We start from the raw sequence: 16,964 nt of genomic DNA on the forward strand, positions 1-16,964 counted from the left end.
GCCCGGATGTTTGCAGTTTGTTTTTCCTTATGGAAAGTCTTTGGAAGTCACGAGGTCGGTGACTCCTCCTTTGGATCGTATTGCGCATGGGCTTCGGCTCCATCCTCAGATTGTTTTTTTCCGCCATCGGGCTCGGATTTGATCTTCGCGCTCCGGTTCCGAACAGCTTCCAGTTAGACGATCGACGCGCAATCCTCACCCTATCGCTTTATTGTTTCGATCACGATCTCTTCAATCAACGCGCTTTCTCATTGACACAAACCTTCGGTTCCAGTCGTCGACGGCGGCCTTCGGGCCTACCCAGGCTCCGGTCCCGGATCATGGAAGGAACTCCATTCAAAAAGTGCTCTCAATGTGGGTCCAAATTTCCCCACACCGATCTTCATGAGGTATGCAACCTTAGCCTCTCCCTGGTACACGAGGCTCGAGACTGTCCGGCCTGCAAGTCTTTCCGATCCAAAAAGACTATTCGGGACCGAAGAGCCAGAAGGAACAGGGCACACTCCTCGACTTCCATTCCAGTCGACATCTTCGGAGACGACCTCGACTATCCGGAACACCATCGTACCCAAGAGGACCTCGTCAGCGCTTCCGAGGTCGACGAGTCAGATGTGGAGGACATCACCCCGGCGCAGAGGGTCTTGAGTACCAATCTACCCCCTCCCACACCCGCGCCGTCACCCAAAAAGGCTTCGGTCACGCCAACGCTTCCGGGCCTAGGCAAGACCAGAGACACTGCTTCACACACCCCACCTTCGGGCCCGGTGAAGAAGCCAAGTAAGCCTTCCGGCGGCTCGGGCTCGAGCCAGCCTGTCAGCGGTGCCGAGAAACACACTTCGGCACCGAAAAAGAAGATGGCCTCCACCTCGACACCGAGCTCCACACCGAAGCCCTCGGTGTCGAAACCCAGCTCTTTGGGACCAACGCCACTTTCGGTGCCGACCAAACCACACAAGGCCGCCGGCACCGACACTTCCAAGCCGAAGCACATCCCGGCGCCGACCAAGAGACCGGAGGGTCCCAAGCCGGGTTCTAAACAAACCGGCACGGAAAAACCTAATAATCATCGGCCCGATGCCTTCGACGCCGACGGACGAAATTACCTCACCAGAGTTATTTACACCGGATCCCTTGCAAAAGACTTACCAAGGATCCAAAAACTGGACATTTGACGCTCTCTACTAAAAAGACATTTGGAGAAGCCTGCTCCACCTCCAAAGAGGAAGGACTCTGCTACCTCTCCATTCAGATTACCCCCCCCCCCCTCATCATTCTCCTACTCCATCTCCAGACGATGATGATCATGGGGACCCATATTATGATACACGTAAAAGGGCAAACTCACAAGCGTCAGGTGATGCACCACCACCTGACAAGAAATCAAAATTACTAGATGCTTCAGGCACAGCATCCCAGGCCGCCAACATATGGCGTATAGCAAACACTCAGGCACTGCTGGCCAGATTTGACGGGGCTCATTATGACGAATTAGAGAGCATAATGCAACATCTCCCTGAAAAATATAAAAGTAAAGCCAACGAGTTGATTCAAGAGGGTAAAACAATCACAAACCCCTCTATACGTTGTGCCCTAGACGCAGCAGACACAGCCTCCAGGGCCATTAACACCAGCGTCCTTCTCCGTCGTCATGCTTGGTTAAGAGTGTCTGCGTTTAAACCAGAAGTACAAGCCTCTATCCTTAACCATCCCTTTGACCAGGAACATCTATTCGGGCCAAAGGTGAATGAGGCCTTAGAAAAGATGAAAAAGGACACGGATACAGCAAAATCCATGGGGGCCTTAGTCTCACCCGCCCAGACGCTCCTTTTGCCGCTCATCCTTTCGGAGTGCATCCAGAGGCTACTCCTCAGATACAGCGTCCACATCGTACAATCCCCTACTCAGACCACCTTTACAAAAGGTTAACAAAGAGGCGGCTACAGGGGTAACAACAACAAGGGCAGAGGCAAAACAAACCGCGCCCGATCTGCCACACCTACTACCCAATGACCCCCCCACCGCCCTCTGCTCCCCCCCAGACCATTCCACTCCAGTCGGGGGCAGACTCACAAATTTCCTTCATGTCTGGGAGACCATCACCTCAGACAAATGGGTGACCCAAATAATTCAGTCAGGATACTGCCTGGAATTAACATCTACACCCCCAAACATTCCACCCAGGCAACGCCCAATGTCACAAGAACATTCCACATTGTTAAAGCAGGAGGTAATCTCCCTCCTACAAAAACACGCAATAGAACACGTTCCTGTCAATCAACAACATTTGGGGGTTTACTCCCTATATTTTCTAATACCAAAAAGGGACGAGACTCTATGACCTATTCTAGATCTCCGGCCCCTAAACACATACATACACTCAAACCATTTTCACATGGTAACGCTTCAGCAGGTACTTCGCTCCTCTCCCAGAACGACTTTCTCACCACACTGGACTTGAAAGCTGCATACTTCCACATTCCAGTACATCATGCTCACAGAAAGTACCTCAGATTTGTAGTGGACGGACAACACTACCAATTCAAAGTGCTCCCGTTCGGAGTCACAACAGCCCCACGGGTATTCACCAAGTGCCTAGCAGTGGTGGCGGCACACCTCAGAAGACAGCACATTCACGTCTTCCCATACTTGGACGATTGGCTGATAAAAGCCACTTCATACAACCAATGTGTACACCACACTGCCACCACAATACAACTACTTCACCAACTAGGTTTCATGGTGAACCACCACAAGTCCCAGCTAACACCATCCCACATAAAAAAATACCTCAGTGCCACCATAGACACCTCAAAAGCAATAGCCTACCCCAATTCGGCCAGGATTGCAAGCATTCAGGCTTTACGACAAAAATTCTTCTTCAACACTCCCTTCCAGCACGAGTGTTTATGCAACTGATAGGGATGATGGCCTCTTGCATTTTCAAAGTGCCTCACGCAAGACTCCAGATGCGTCCACTCAAAGAGTGCTTAGCACGCCAATGGAACCAGGCCCAGGGGCAACTGACAGATCTGGTGTTGGTAGACAGTCGCACCCATCGCTCTCTGCAGTGGTGGAACACCACAAACCTTTCCAAAGGTCGACCGTTCCTGGACCCGGTTCCCCAAATACCAACAACTGACGCATCGCTCTCCGGCTGGGGAGCTCATCTATTACACCTCTCAGTGCAGGGCACATGGACGCCGCAACAAACGTTACTCCATATCAACCATCTGGAGTTACTAGCTACCTTTCTAGCCCTGAAATCCTTTCAACCACGGATTTCAGGCAAGGCAGTCCTCATTTGCACAGACAACATGACGGCTATGTATTATATTCAAAACCAAGGCGGCACACACTCTCCACAGCTCTCTCAATTAGCACAGAGCATATGGAGATGGGCAATTCCCCCAAAAATCTTTCTCCTAGCTCAACATGTCCCAGGAGTCCAAAACACTGGCAGATCTGCTCAGCAGACAGACACAACAGATCCACAAGTGGAAACTTCACCCACAGGTTCTTCATCCGTTCTTTCAAATGTGGGGGCATCAATAGATAGACCTCTTCGCCACCCACGAAAACACAAAATGCCCGAGCTTCGCCGCCAGATACCCACACCCATTGTCCAAACCAAAGGAAATGCGATATGGATGAACTGGTCAGGCAAATTTGCGTACGCTTTTCCGCCTCTCCCACTCATTCCATTAGTGGTACGAAAGCGACAACAGCACTCCCTCACACTGATCCTAGTAGCTCCAACGTGGGCCTGACAACCGTGGTACACCACGCTGCTGGAACTCTCGGTAGTACCACACCAAAACCTACACCTCTCACCATGCCTCCTAACCCAAAACCCTGGAGAGATCAGGCACCCAGATCCAGCGCAGCTCAACCTTGCGTTCTGGCTCCTGAAATCCTAGAATTTGGGTACCTAAACCTTCCCCCTGACTGTATGAACGTCATCAAAGAAGCTAGACGCTCTACCACTAGAGCCTGCTACGCTGCCAAGTGGAGAAGATTTGTTGTTTATTGCCATAACAACACAATCAATCCTCTAGACGTGTCTATACAACACATCATATGCTACTTACTCCATCTACCAAGGTGTAACTTAGCCTATACATCCATTCGGCTACACCTTGCAGCAATTGCAGCTTACTTACAAAACAGGCAGCACCTATCACTTTTCAGAGTACCTGCCATTAAAGCCTCCATGGAAGGCCTCAAAAGAATAATTCCCCCCCAGAGTACCACCCTCACCTTTGTGGAACTTTAATATCGTGCTCACGAGGCTAATGGGGCCTCCCTTCGACCCTTTGCATAAATGCGAACTGCAATTCCTCACATGGAAAACAGCTTTCCTGGTAGCCATCACTTCCCTTAGAAGGGTCAGTGAGATACAAGCACTTACCATACAAGAACCTTTTCTTCAAATGCACCAGAACAAGGTTGTTCTCCGTACCAACCCAAAATTCCTACCTAAAGTCATTTCCCCTTTTCACCTAAACCAATCTGTAGAATTACCAGGATTTTTCTCGCAACCTCAGACCGTTGCAGAAAGGGCTCTGAACACGCTAGATGTCAAACGAGCCTTACTTTACTATATCCAAAGAACATAACCTTTCAGAAAGACCAAACAACTGTTTGTCTCTTTCTCTCCACCACTCAAGGGCAACCCCATCTCAAAATCAGGGATAGCTAGGTGGATTGTAAAATGCATCCAGATTTGCTACCACAAAGCAAAACGAACGCTTTCCGTTCCCCCTAAAGCCCATTCTACACGGAAGATAGGGGCTTCCATGGCTCTTCTAGGGAACATCCCACTAGATATCTGCAAAGCAGCTACATGGTCAACACCGCACACTTTCAATTATACACTATTGTGTAGATGTGCAAACCAAGCAACAAGCTAGTGTGGGCCAGGCTGTACTAAAAACACTATTTCAAACCACTGCAACAGATACCGGTGGTCGCCGCTAAGGTTGGGAACTTCTATATAGTCTATGCAAAAGTGTGTAATCTGCAGCTCATATGCCTCGAACGGAATATGCTACTTGCCAGTATGCATCTGTTCTTGGCATGTAGAGCTGCAGATCTACACACACACACACACACCCGCCTCCCCGGCTACCTGTATCTGTTCCAGTCTATCTTATTTAGATACAACACACATGGGTTTCTTCACTGTTGTTACTACGCTCCATCTTTCCCTGCTGGCGAAAAACAATCTGAGGATGGAGCCGAAGCCCATGCGCAATACGATCCAAAGGAGGAGTCACCGACCTCGTGACTTCCAAAGACTTTCCAAGAGGAAAAACAAACTGCAAACATCCGGGCCCAACACCAGATGGCGATCTATGCAAAAGTGTGTAGATCTGCAGCTCTACATGCCAAGAACAGATGCATACTGGTAAGTAGCATATTCCATATACACTCCAGTCCTTGAATGGTAGAAGATGAACAAGGAACCCCCAAATATCATTGTTCCAAATGTCATATGACCTTGTTCTTACAGCAAAAGACTAGGCTATTAGTTGAGAAGTGACTATTCAGTCAGACACTGAAGGTACTTGAGAGAGACATGTATTCGCGCCCCTTCCCCATAAACGTATATCTTTCCACATTTCATTTGTTTGTTTAGAGCATCTGCTATCTAGGTGCAGATTCATTAACATTTTTTTTACAGGATTTCTTTTTTTACTTTTGTTGACCTCTTTCAGTGTGTAGGACATTATGTTGTCGAGGAAAACAGGTTTTAAACCGCGTGGTGCCTATCGGCGACGACCTGCCTTTTGGTTGCTTGTGGTGTCTGGAGCTCCACCACGACACCAAGTCATGCTCCGACTGTCGGGCCATGGCACCGAAGGCTTTGAGGAAGTGGTCCCTGAAGCGGCTCGCAGCCCGGCAGGCAATGCTGCACGGACTCCTCTGAGTTCTTGGTCCTGGTTGAGAGGAAGGCACTGGAACTGCTTCAAGAGCCCAAGTCATCTTTGTCCCACTAGAGATTATCTGGACACTCTGGTAAGAGGCACATAAAGCACAAGAATTCGAAGCATGCTTTGACTTTTTCCCGTTGGTCAGTTGTCTCGACAGAGGATCCTCTGCGTTTTTGAAGCCCTGTTCTCCGGAACCTGCGCCTGGGCCAACTTTGCGCCTCCCTGCTTTTCTGGGAGCCAATGCTTCCGGTGCCTGCCGGCTGCACAAGCCATATTCTGATCCCAGTCGAAACGGAGCCGGATCCATGTTGACAGACGCAGGCATGAGCCATATTCGGAGAGTCTAGGCTTGTGACCTTTTAGAATACCAGCACTACGAACAGTAGATGTACTTGTATAAGGAATTGAGTGAGGCCAGTGGACTGGATACTTCTCCAAATACTGGCATGCTTTCTCCCTACTGTGGCTACGGAGGAGGGAGCATCTTATGCTATGGTGGTGCAGAAGGTGGCTGAGGTCCTTGACCTTCAGCTACCCTCCGTGGCGGTCAAGACTTAACATCTTGACAGAGGGCAGCCAACGCCCTGCCCTGGGCGACCCAAACTTACTCAATACCTACCCTGGAGAGCTTGCTAGTTCAAGCCTCTACTTCCCAGGGCCCATTCCCTGCTGCTTCAACAGACAGCAAATCCTAGAGGCTGGACAGTTGGGGCAAAAACACCTATTCTTCCGCCACCTTGCACTACGGTCCGTGAACACCGCATACTTATTGGGCCGTTGTTCTCACACTCTATGGGAAACAGTTGCGCAAGTACTGCCTCACGTCCCGGAGGAGGCACGGACAATTATATCCCAAGCAGTCGGAGAACATCTGGCTTTTCAAGGGATGTCCAGGCTTCGCTCATGGACATGCCCTTTTGATGGCACCCATATCTTCCAAAACCAGGCGGACTGTGTTAGTGCACCTTAAGGACTCGTGGGCTACTGCCAAGTCCTTGGGCCTCTCAGCTGCCTCCGTCATCCCAATCTCCCTTTTTCGGCTATGGGGCTCTTAACCGCACCAGTCCTATCCCAGCCACCGAGCAGCCCAAGTTAAACAACCCCTGGACAGACGAGGGCACGGTGTGTACCAGCCATGTGGGTAATGTAGCCAGAGGTCCAGTCAAATCGCCACCCTCCCCTCCTCGGCACCGCAGCCTCCAAGCCCTCCTAGACTCGCCCTTCAAGACCATAGGCGTCTTGTTGATGGCAGGATCAGCCATCACCTCCATCAATGGTAAAATATTATATTAAACAGGTGGGTTCTCCAGATTATCCGGAGGGGCTACTCTCTTTCCTTCAAGACCACCCCTCCCTCTGTCTCCATCCTACGTAGGGAAGTGCCCAATTTTGCATGGTTACCCCCCCCCCCCCCCCCACTTTTGGCCTGACACATGATGCACTATGACTTGGTGTGTCATGGGTCCCTGCCAGCCAGGTTCCCAGAGCCTGTGTTCTTTCCCAAAGCCGTACCTTTGTGCCCACAATCTGCACCTCCCTGGCCACAGGTAAGAATCTTGTAAAAGGTATCATGGGTCCATCCTTTCCTTGTATCTGCTTTGTCCGCCCTAAGTTGGCAGGGTATGCCCAGACGTGGGTCCCTTTCTCGCTTTGCCACTGGATTCAAGCTAGCCTGACTGATGTAGGATGTTGTCCCGAAACCGGTCCCAGGGTGCTTGTTTACGGTTTCAGGGAAGACCTGGCTTGGCAGTTAGGGCTGGACTGTTCCCATGAGGCTCAGGGTCAAGACTGATTCACATATAGCTAGGTCTGAACTGAGGTGGCGAAGTGAGCTAAAGAACGATGATCAATTCAACCCAGATCTGGTGGTGAGTGCCTGAAAATTTACAGCGCTCCGTCCTTAGTCTCCTTGTGTTTACCAAGGCAACTGAGACCAGGGAAGGCCTTTAAGGGCTGCAGCACCTATTGTGCCACCCTTAGAGGTCCTGTACCTTAACACACACACACTGCCATTGCAGGCTGTGTGTTTTGGTGCAGAAATAAGTGTAGTCGACATGGCACACATCCCACATAGACAAGTTTTGGTGCAGGGTGGAGTGATTGACCCACACCCTGAAGAAATTGCTGTGAGTTTTTCCTTTGGCAATGAAACATGTCGTCTTTTAATGAGCAGACACACAGCACTGAATAAAAATTGATAGCGAGTGTGATCTAGCTCGGTTTTACATTGGGACTGGTGGAGCTATAATTTGATTCCTCTGTTTCAATTGTGGGGTTGATTTTGCCGCACCATTTGGTGCATAGGCAATATTTGCTAACACCCTAGCACCTTGTCTTTACGTTTTTCTTTTCATTCCGCCACACGTTTTTGCTTTGGATTGGTGGTAGCTGATGATGAGAACCTGAGGTAGCAGGCGAGTACCTTCCTGCTTACTCCCATGGCGTTAATGCCGTGAGGCACCACCAATCCTCTCACATTTTTTCACATTCTTTTCATTTTGTGTTTTGGCTTAACTAGCCATAGCTTACTACACGAAGGGATGGGTTTGAATTCGGGAGACTTGGGTTACAACTAACATAACTGACATATTTTAATTGCTTCCAAATTTGGTGATCCAAATCCCACCAGTATAGATGGTATATGTTTAACCTCTGGTCTAATAGATTGTCTAAATGTATGACAACGAGTTAATAGGGATTTGAGTATTATAATCACCATGTGAACAGGTCCTTTGTTGTGTATTATTTACACATCCCTGTGTGCCATGCCTGCAACCCACTGCCTAGGACCTAGGTAAGTCACCCCTCTAGCAGGGTGCACTAGCCCTCAGGTGAGGGTACAGTGGCATGAGCTCTGTACCCGTACAGTGACTAAGTCCATTCTTAGACATTGTAAGTGTAGTAAAGCCTTACAGAGTAAATGGTCTGTGAGTTAGCCATTACGAACTCCATTGCTCCTTAATGGCTTTACTAAAACTTGGGAAATTTGTTAGCAAACTTCTCAGCACATTAATTCCTCACTGATGCCATCTTAGAGATGCCCCCTGGAAAAAACGACCAGCCCTTGTGTGGTTCCTGAATGATTCCTCCCATTTGCCACCACCAGACAGGTTTCTGGACCCCTGGGTAGAGGGCCTCCGCTCTCTGGGTCAAGAAGCAAAGCCCATCCTGGGCAGAGCTGTCATGCCGCCTCTCCCAGGATGGTCTGGGTCCATGAAGGATAAGCTTCAAAGGCCTGCTGCCTTTGCAAACTGTCCCTGCCTTTTGCTGCCCCCAGCTAGGGGCTCCACTGGTTCTGACCCCCACTTTGGGCTGGAGAATTGGTGGGAGAACCAAGTTAGAAGGAGAGGTGTAAATTCTAAAAGAAAGGTATCCCCTCAACATACTTTATAGGTCCAGGAGCCAGGGGAAGATACAAAGACAAATTACATTAACCAATACTCTTGTCAGACCTGTATCTATTTATCTATTGGCCAACACAAGGCTCAAATCGGGCTGTTCCACAGAAATCAGTCTTGCCATACTCAAATTTATTCATTTTTATTCATCTTTTTATTTTTTGTTTTAGTAGTCATAGCATATCTTTTTGTAAAGGTGTAAACACAATCATGATAAACAATTCATTCATTATCAAATGCAATTGACCTACAAGTATCATTTACAAATAAAATACATGGAGACACACTTGTGTTAATCCTAATCTTACATGCACAAAACCCTCAGTCAACTGACCTCGCATTAAGCAGACTCACCGCTCATACAATTTTAAAACCTATACAAACCTGTAACAAATGCAAATTTATTTCCAATTGCTTTACCTTGTAAGGTTTTACAATTGCAAGTACATTTTACCTACCTGTACCAAGTCCTGCTTGGTTCTAGAAATAAAACCGAAGTATAATTTTTTTTCTGTGATAATTTACCAATTGGTCTGGATTCTGTCTGAGTGTGTGAAATCAGTCCTTGATTTAGTGAATACAATGATTGCTTAGCACACCCTTGTAATAGGCCTAACTGCTCGCCCACACTACCACAAAGATCTGTTACTACTTATCTAATTTAGCCTCTGCTATATCTCTGGTGACTTCCTGGACTCTGCACACTATACCATAGTTTGGTATAGTTTACTTTCCTTCTAGGAAGAAGTCATGGCTCTCTTTGCCAAGGGAGCTGTAGAGAAGGTTCCGGCATCAGAAGTAGGCTGTGGTTGCTATTCCAGCTTCTTTCTGGGCCTGTAAAAGGACAAGAGCCTTCTTCCTATCCTAGACCTAAGATCGTCAACTACTTACTCAAAATATAAATTCAAGATTCTCGCATAGCTCACATCCTATCTGCCCTGAACCCAGGAGACTGGATGGTAGTGTTGGACTTGCAGGACGCCTATTTTCACATCCCTGTCCTGCCTGCCCATTGGCACTACCTGCAGCTTGCGGTAGCCCACAAGCTCTTTCAGTTCACTGTGCTTCCCTTTGACCTTACCAGTGCCCCTCGGGTGTTTACTGATGGATTCAGGCCGACATCTCTGTATTGGGGTGAATGTTTGACATTGTTCAACATCCTGTCCCTCAATAGTTTTTTGCATTTACCAAGGTGATGACGGTGGTCGCAGCACATCTGTGCAGATCAAAGCTTCTAGTCTTCCCCCTATCTCGATGACTGGCTGCTGAACCAGACTCGCCCCAGGCTGTCGACTCCCACCGCTAGACTACGGCAAACTTCCTGCATTTGTTGGGGTTCACTATCAGCATGCCGAAGTCACACCTGATGCCCTCTCAGTTGCTCCCTTAAATTGGAGCTGTTCTGAACACAGTGGAGTTTCGTGCTTATCCTACTGAGGGGCGAGTTCAGGATTTTCAAGCTATGATAAAGATGTTTCTGTTTCTATTCTAGATTTTGGGGAGAATGACTGAGGTGCCCAGGCCTCATGGCAGTGGGACCTGAAGTTCAGATGGGCACAGCATCAGGGGAATCTCTCCAACATGGTTCAGATTTCGGACCAGCAGTTGTTGATAACGAACCTCGATTGGGTCAGAGGCAGACCCCTCTTCCTTCCCCAACCAGATCTCACAGTAGTAGGTGGAGATCAGAGGACTCTGTTATCTGGTGGAATCCGGACTCCACATAAAGTTGCTGGAGCTCAAAACGATCCGATTGGCATTGAAGTGTTGTCTTCCTACCCCACAAGGGATGGCTAGTTCAGGTGTTCACGGACAACACCACGGTACTGCAATAAACAGGGTGGGGACATAGCTGGAGCCACAAAGGCATTTCCCTATTGGTTCAACACCTGCCTGGTTCCCTGAACGTCCTGGCTGACCAACTCAGCTGTTGATACCTAGCAGACCACGAGTGGCGTCTTGACCCGGAGGTGGCGCAAAGTGTCTTCAGCAGTGAGGAGAGCCTTGGTTAGATCTATTCGGCTTTGCGGAGAACACACATTGTCAGCAGTTTTGCGTGCTGGAGTTTCCAAAACGACTTTTGCTCTGAGACTTTTCGTCTTGCGTGGAGCTCAGGCCTCCTCTGTCTTTACGCCTGTACCACTCCTTCTCAGATTTCCCAAGAAGATCAGGAACTGCCTGGCCCAAGTCATCCTTTTGGCTCTGGACTGGGCATGGAGAGTCCGGTATCCTGAGCTTCTACAAATGAACACCGATCCTACGATCATGCTACCTCTTCTGGTTGATCTTCTGTCGCAGCAGCATGGGAGGGTCCTCCACCCAAAACCGACAACTCTTTGCCTTATTGCGTGCAGATTTTTGGCTTTAGATTGATAGCGGTCTACCTTCCTCCCGAAGTATGTAATAATATTCTGGCAGCTGGGCGTCCCTCCGACAAAACTGTCTATACCTGCTGATGGAAGAAATTTGTAATATATTGTACAGAAAAGTCTGAACCTCTTTTCTGATTTCCCTTTCTAATGTTTTGCTCTTTGTGTTGGCCCTTGCCCAGCAGGGCTCCGCTCTGGGCACCTGAAAGGGTATCTTTCTGCTTTCCTGAGACTGCCTGACCAATCCTCTTTAAGTCACACATTGGACAAAGATTCCTGAAAGGCATTGTACATATAATCCCACAATCCCCTTTCATTTTGCCTCAGTGGGACCTTAATTTGGTTCTCACTTTCCTGACGTGCCCCAGTATAATTGTCCCCTCCTGCTGCTCACAATTAAAATGGCCTTTTTTTTATTTTTTATTTTATTTACTGGCAATTAAATCTGCCAGGAGGATGAGTGAAATACAGGCTTTATCGTGACAAAAGCAAAAAGAACAGATGATGGACATGGTCCCTTGCTGGCAGTGCCACTGGTTTCAAGCTAGCCTGGCTAAGGGGGGATACCCAGTCCCAGAATGCTTGTTTCAGGTCCTGGGCTAAAGTGGCTTGAGAGTTCGGGCTGGACTGTTCCCATGAGGGGCAGGCTCAAGACCGATTTGCATATGACTGGGTTCAAACTGGCTTGGCATGGTTTGCAAAAGGGCGATGGATTTAACCCAGATCTTGACTGGGGGTGGTGAACGTTTGATTTGTTAAGCATTCCGTCCATCATTTGTTTACGTAGCAGTTATCGTCCAAGCCTCCTTTCATGACTATCTTCCCTGACAAGTTTGTGCTTCGCACTAGGGCCTGTTCCCTTCCGAAAGTATTTACACCATTCTATGTGGGACTATCTGTCACTTTGCCCACTTTCTACGTTCCTCTACATCCATCTAAAGAGGAGCAACTCCACTGTCTGGTCCCAAAAACAGTATGGTTTTTCTGCCATAACCTCAGAGTTCCGGGTGGACGACAACTCTTTCTGGGGTATGTTAGTGCAAAGAAAGGTTGGGCAGTGTAGAAGCAGACCATTTCACGAAAGGTCATGGTCTGCATCAAAATTTGCAATGCTCTGGCAAAGAAGCAACCTCCTTCATGAAGACTTAAAAGCTCATTCCACCAGAGTGCAGGCCACTACCACTGCATTAGCATATGTTGTCCCAGTCCTGGATGTCTGGCAGCAACGTGGTCATCCCTGCACACATTTAGCAAGCATTACTGCCTAGACAGTCAGGACTGCAGGGGTGGTAATTTTGCTGGTTTGGTCCTGCAGAGTACTTTTTAGTCTGAAATATGTCTGTAGTCCCTCCGGGAATGGTATTTCTTGGGGATCCATTCATAGGTAGGGAATCTGCAGCTAGATGTCTCTATCAGATGAACAGTTTACTTATCTTTGGTAACGCCTTATCGGTAGAGGTGTTTCCCAGAAAAAGATAGCCTCTACTAGTCACACTGCTGATCAGGACCATGTAAATTGCAACTTGGGGAGACTCGGTGCTGGTATAATGGTCCACTATATTTACAACTGCAGGAGCGTGGGCCCCTGCAATTATTGCCGCATGTTTTCTGTCGCACTTAAGCCTCTGTTACTGTTGAACCTGCTGCATGCTGTCAGTAGTCTGCACAGGGGAGCGCGCACAGCGAAATACATCTTCGCACCACTGAAGATTCCACAAGGTAGAACATCTCCTTGGAACCATGGACTCCCTAAATGGGCACCAGAAGGGAGGGCTGCACTCCAGCAAGCTGCTCTTGCTTCTCACTGTATTACCAGACTTTTTTCACTTTTCCAATGATTAAATATTTTCTGTTTCCTCCAGTTACAAAAACTTCTCAATGGGAATATTTCAGAAGATAATGGGTTCTCATATCGAGCCTATGCACAAAACAGATCTTCAATACCCAACCTGCAAGTAACTTTTCTTGTGGCCTCAACATTTGTCAGTGACTGGGCTTTAAGCTCCATATTTAGAAGAACCTTGCAGTCTTCGATTATAGGAAGGTCTCTCTACTCTTCCAATCTTCATTCCTATAATCTTACCATTCCAGTGTTACATGGATAGCCCCATTCCTTTATAAAAATGCCTCCAATAGCTAATTTGCATTTTTGGGGTAGACGTCTAGTCAACTAATGGTGAAAAGGCAGACCTTGCTGCTGCTCTGAACATGTTCCTGTGAGACACCGGAAGGTTTTACTAAGGGTTATTACATTCTCTGACTCTAGGGTGAATTCCCTTGTGTCGCTCATTCTTGAGTAATCCGTTTGCGTAATGCATCTTTCAAAGCCTCTTTTTCTGTGCTTCTGCAGCAGGGTTAAGATATTTTCTGTTCTGCTTTCAATGATTGTCTGTAAATTGCATGAGCGAGGGGGAACAAAGTTATCTTATTCTTCGTGATGACCTTCTTTCTGAATACATGAATCCCACTCACCTTTGTGGCCCATGATCAGGAACATTTAAAATGGGTTTTCTGACTATTTTAAAAATAGTCCTTGTTTGGGTTGGTGGATGGAGCTGCGTTAATTTGCAAATTGTGACTGTTCACAAACCCATGTATTTCTTTATTTGTTTGACAATTTTGTGTTATGTAAAGTTAAAAAAAAAAAAAAAGTAGCAAACAAAAGGCGGTCTTCCCCTGCAGTTTGGACAATGCCATGCAGACCCTCAGGTGCACTGCTGTACAGCTGCAGTTTCAGCTAGTTTTAGCAAGCCTCACCCTGCCCATCCACAAACAGGTGCTCCAACCAGCACCTAGATGTCGGAAATGTCATGCTAGGTCTACTGGCAGCAGGGATGGATCTACTTGTCAGGGGGCTACCAGTGTGTTGCCTTCTTGTCAAATGCTAGAAACCCTCTTTTATTGCCTAGGGAAAAGATTCCTGAGCTGGATATCATTTAGGATGTCTGGCTGAAAAATACTCGCAAGAAGGATGCAAAACGTAACCACCGGACAGTTCTTTGATTCTTTTGGCCAGATTAAGTTGGTAAAATCAAGCACATGTCTAATAAGGACATAGGGTGACTATTGTAGGAAAGTGTTCCTTTAGGCATGGTCATCCCCCCCGCTTTTTCCCTGACTGATGCATCTTTGCCTTATTTTAATAAACAAAGGTCCTTGGCATAAGAGGAAATGATACGAATGTTTCAACATAGACTACAATGAGCACTATGGAGGTTCTTCCAATGTCCAGCCGGACAGAGGAATATTTATTCAGGCAAGATAACAGGATGGGCAAAATACAAAGCACAACAAGGATGGCGAACGGCACAGTCCTGTACCGAGCGTTAGAAAAGAAGGTGTAGGGAGTATAGACACAAGAAGGAAAAAGCAGGCAAAAAAGGGAGAGAGAGAGCAAAAGGCGGCTTACATTTACATACTAATACTGTGTAAGCTCAAACCAACAAACAACGCACTCATTTTGTCACAGTGGTTAATTAGTGGTGTTTGTTACAAAGGTCATCTTTGCCTACATGTGCACTGGGTTCCTGCTAACCAGTGCCTGTGTGCTTTACCAAAACTTTACCTTTGATTCCACATTTGGCACACCTCTGGTCCACATAGAAGTCCCTTGTAAATGGTACCAGTGGTACCAAGGGCATTGTGACCAGAGAGGGCCTCTAAGGGCTGCAGCCACTTTGAGACCCCTCACCAAACGCGAGCATACTGCCACTGCAGCCTGCGTGTATTGGTGCAAATAAATGTAAAGAGTCGACCTGGCACACATCCCTGTGTGCCAGGCTTACCAGCACTGCAAGAGGCAGAGGTAAGTCCCCCTTACAGCAATCCTTAGAGCCCTAAGGCAGGGTGCACTATACCTCATGTGAGGGCATAACTGCATGAGCAGATATGCCCCTATAGTGTATAAGTCCATTCTTAGACAACATACGTGCACAGAGAAGCCATACTGAGTACATGGGCTGGGAGCTTGTCGATATGAGTTCCACAACTCCATGATGGCTTCGCCGAATCCCAAGATGTTTGGTTCCAAACATCTGACTAATGAGCCCACACTCATGTCAGTATTGGATTAATCGATAAATGCACTCGGAGGGCAGCTCAGCGGTGCCCTCTGCAAACCTTCCAAATCACCAGTGTGTGTCTGACTGGTCTGCACCGGCCTGCCACTTCTAGACCCGTCCCTGAAGCCTTTTGCTCCTGTGGGTCAGAAAAAAGCCTGCTCTGGGTGGAGGTACTTCACACCTTTCCCCAAACAGGAACAGCATAGAACAGTGGTGAGCCTCAGTCTTTCTTCCCTTTGTTATGCTGACGAGGCCCAACCCGCCCCCCAACCAAGCCCCACTTTTGGCAGCAAGGGCAGCAGGAAAATTAGTAAGCAGGATAGGTGTCCTCTCTCAGCCATTACCACCCCTAAGGTGTCTTGAGCTGAAGTGACCCCTCCTTTGAAAATCCTTCATATTGTTTTGGCAAATTTTAGTCAAAAGTGTGTAGTCACCCTGAAGGTAAATAGCCTATTAGCTACTACTTTATGAACCCTAAAACTAGTATTTAGGGGCACTCCTGGAGCTTAGTTATCCGATTTGATGTACGAAAAGAGAAACTGAAGATGACGTACTGCTAGACGAAGAACTGCGCCCTGCTGCAGAAAAAAATCGGCACAAACCCTGCCAGCGGCTGAAGGAATCTACAATTGTGACTTTCTGTCTCTTCTGGACCCTACTTGGCCTTCAAGAACCTCAGAGTCCCACCAGCCTTCAGAAATTGCCACAAACCTCCCTTTGGGCTAGAAGCTGTAGGCCCTGGCACACCGCTAGTAAAGAAACTGCCAAGTGGTGAGGACCGGCATGGACTGTGTTGGCGCAACTGTCCACCAACCCTCCAGTTGCAGCAACAAGGGTTTGTTGCCCTCCACACCGGTGACCGACCCCTTCAGTGCATCCACTAGCCCAAGTGCTCCTCACAGCACCTGTGACCAATGCTTGAAACAGCCCTGCTACTGGAAGCCTGCATCTTCCTGCTGGATGCTTTGATGGCACCCAATGTAGCAACTTGGGCACGACCGCCCCAACCGCGACAGCCTGGCTTACAACCACCACAGTAGCAGACCGCTACCGGTGACAACTGCTTACGACCTTCAGTACTTCCGATCCAGGTGACATGAAACTGCCTGCGGTGCCCTTGCCCTGGGCACGCCAAAACGTTTATCCTACTAGTGAAGAACCACATGTGGTGACCCAAAACTCACTGATGGAGTGTTTCCCGTG

At 48.0% G+C, this 16,964-nt stretch overlaps 1 protein-coding gene across 11 annotated transcripts in view; it reads left to right on the top strand.

Annotated features, from left to right (window-relative positions):
- Nucleotides 1-16,964, top strand: part of PTP4A2 (protein tyrosine phosphatase 4A2) — a 216,412-nt gene that overhangs the window by 71,317 nt on the left and 128,131 nt on the right. The window lies entirely within an intron of this gene.

This window comes from Triturus cristatus, chromosome 3_2 (assembly GCF_964204655.1).
Source record: "Triturus cristatus chromosome 3_2, aTriCri1.1, whole genome shotgun sequence".
In the NCBI taxonomy this organism is placed as follows: domain Eukaryota; kingdom Metazoa; phylum Chordata; class Amphibia; order Caudata; family Salamandridae; genus Triturus; species Triturus cristatus.